The following is a 3,239-nucleotide window of genomic DNA, read 5'->3' as shown; positions in this document are numbered from 1 at the left end:
TGTTTTGAGTATAAAGTACATAAATGCCTGGCTGTGTCTCAAGTTGAAGCATAAATTTCTTCCTTTTTCCATTATTTTGCAGTATCTCTGTCTCTTCTCTCCTTCATGAATATTGTTATTGAAATTCAAAAAGTTTTGTGAGTTCATTATCAAATTTATTTCTGATTATATGCAGTCTGAATGAATAAATAAAGACTATAGGCAGGATGAATAGTATTTTTGTATCATTTTATATCATATTTTCTGGTTCAAATGAATTTTGTTTGTATCTGACAATAAGGCCTGAATGACTACGGAAAGTTCTAAAAGTCTTATCAAAGTGAATTCTGGTGGAACTGCCATCTTGCAATTATTGGCCAAAATGACGAACAATAAAGGAAATAGGAGAGGCACCTGCTGTATGTTTTCTAGGCCTTTCAAAGAACATGGAGTTGTTCCTCTGACCACATCGGTGCAAATCTACAAGAAAGGCAACATTGTAGACATCAAGGGAATGGGTACTGTTCAAAAACGAATGATCCACAAATGTTACCATGGCAAAACTGGAAGGGTCTATAATGTTACCCCTTATGCTGATGGTATTATTGTAAACAAACAAATGAAGGGCAAGATTCTTGCCAAGAGAAATTAATATGCATATTGAGCATATTAAGCACTCTAAGGGCCAAGATAGCTTCCTGAAGGTGTAAAGGAAAATGATAAAAAAAAAAAAAAAGGAAGCCAAAGAGAAAGATACCTGGGTTCAATTGAAGCACCAGCCTCCTCCACCCAGAGAAGCACACTTTGTGAGAACCAATGGAAAGAAGCCTGAGCTTCTGGAGTCTGTTTCCTATGAATTCATGGCATAAGGGGTGTAAAAAATAAAATATTTGTGAATTGTAAAAAATAAAAATGAAAATGAAAAAAGTGAATTCTGTCTGTCATAGTCAATGCTGACCAAAAATTTTATAAGCCTGTTCATATTTTTTTAAATATGTCAATCCTGAGACCTGCCCTTATGAACTCATTTCTGTAATGGCAAAGCTGAGCCTACTAATAATTGATGCCTAAAAGCCATCCCAAGAGAACCTCTTTTGTTGTTCAAGATGTGATCTCTCTCTAAGCCAAACTCTGACTCCCTCACCCCCAACACCTACGTGGGGCATGACTTCCAGGGGTATAAGCCTGGCCCTGACAACATAGGACATGACTCTCAGGGATAACCTGAGAAACCGTGCATTCATACAAAACTAAAGTTTAGTTTTCTCTCTGTTAAAATATTAAAATAATGTAGATTGTTAGTCTGTTCTTAATGAAAAGTTTTTTTTACAGAGTTTTCCTTAATCATCCAAGTACTGTTTAGAAGACAAAGATTTTACATCAAAATAATATCCTTGTTAATACTTATGTTGGCCTTACCCTTTATTTCAGAAAACAAGTCTTCTCACTTTTAAAAAAAACTGTTACAAAAAAATGTGTTCTTTCACCTTGTAAAAGCAAGGTGCTAAATAGTTGAACATATTGCATAGAAGATGTTTGGGAAGTATTAGTGGTTAAAGGGGATTTTCTATCCTGTTGTTAGCTGACTCTGTATGAGTAAAATATTATTCATATATTTAGAGGTTGTGTAAAAATTCCTAAAGGCTTGAAAGTTGGCCAGTTTGAAGCTATTATGTACCCCAGAAAAGCCATGTCCTTTAACCCTCATTCAATATCACTGGGTGGGACCTTTTTGATAGTTTCCATGGAGATGTGGCCCACCCAGTTGGGGGTGGTAATTGTTGATTAGATGATTTCCATGGAGATATGTCTCCACCCTTGTGGAGCCCTTTAAGAGGGAACCATTTTGGAAAAACCTTTAGAGCCACTGGAACCGAAAGAGCCAACACAATGGGTAGAGCCCAAGGAAAGCAATTGAAGAGAAAGCTAGCAGATTTCACCATGTGCCTTTCCAGCTGAGACAGAAACCCTGAATGTCATCAGCCTTCTTGAACCAAGATATCTTTCCCTGATGCCTTAGATTGGACGTTTTTATAGCCTTGCTATAATTTGGACATTTTCACAGTCTTAGAACTGTTAGCTTTTGACTCCTTTTTAAAAAGCCATTCCGTTTCTGGTATATTGCATTCCAGCAGCTTACTACCTAAAACAACAATGTTCTCACTGACTAGGTTATATCCTGATACTAATTTGTAGGATATTAAACAATGGTATAATGTTGTTAGTCATGGCCTTAATTATTCTTAGGAAAAGGCTACAGATCATAGAATCAGCCAAATTTATGTGTCAGTCATACTGCTTTGCTCTAATGCTTATCTAAAAGTACATGTGGTCACCTATAGGTTAGTGCTTCATCTTCAACAAGAAGAAACTTTAAAAGAGAGGCAGGAAAAATGTATAAATTATGTTTTTTCTGTTGATTAACAAATCTCTGCTACAGTCTGTCAATATAAGAAAACTGTAAAATGTTTTTATTTCTGAAAATAGCTTCGTTTAAAAATGCTCATAAGAAAATTAGGGTTCCCGGCGCCTGCCCATGCAAAAAAAAATTAGGGCTTAGATTGTAAGCTCTTACAGCAGTCACATTTACTTACTCTTGAGCTTTAACTATCATTTCTAAATTCTGAAATGCCTTGCTCTTTGTATAAAATGTTTTGCTCTTTGTATAAAGTTCCCTGAAACTTTAAGTATCTGTGTGACACCTGAGATTCAGGTACTTCTCTAGCACTGAAAGTCAGCATTACTCTACACAGCAACCATCAAAAAACTGAAAAAGAGATCAGACTCTAATAGAGATGTGACTGAAACTGATCTGGTTAAAACTAAGGTAAATCAAAATACAGGGTAAAAGATAATACTGTCTATATTTTAAAACTTTAAGTTTTGAATGAGACCAAAAGAAAAAGTGTTTATTTTGTCCAAAATTTAAATTATCTGAAGCACACTATCTAATTTAACCTGTTTGGTCAGTTTATTTAAACAAAACCTACTTCACCTTTATTTGATATGGAACCTAGAATAAGGAATAAAATCTTAATATTCTGTACAAGTTAATGTTATACCCTGAAACATTCAGAGTATTGGAGCAGAAAATAAGGAAGTATTTGCAAAGTCCCTTCAAGGCCTGGAGAAAAAATGGAACTATTAAACTCCCCACTTGGGGAATTCCTACTATTTTCTTAAGTAATAGGGGCTCCCAACATAATAAGCCAATGCCTCAATCTTGAGACCTGCCCTTATGAAACTCATTTCTGTAATGG

At 35.3% G+C, this 3,239-nt stretch overlaps 1 pseudogene; it reads left to right on the top strand.

The window, feature by feature from the left end:
- The first annotated feature begins 361 nt into the window (after window positions 1-361).
- On the top strand, window positions 362-848 carry LOC143673447 (large ribosomal subunit protein eL21 pseudogene; annotated as a pseudogene).
- The last annotated feature ends 2,391 nt before the right edge of the window (window positions 849-3,239 follow it).

The sequence above is a fragment of the Tamandua tetradactyla genome, chromosome 2 (genome assembly GCF_023851605.1).
Source record: "Tamandua tetradactyla isolate mTamTet1 chromosome 2, mTamTet1.pri, whole genome shotgun sequence".
NCBI lineage: Eukaryota > Metazoa > Chordata > Mammalia > Pilosa > Myrmecophagidae > Tamandua > Tamandua tetradactyla.
This window is presented reverse-complemented; position numbering and strand designations above follow the sequence as displayed.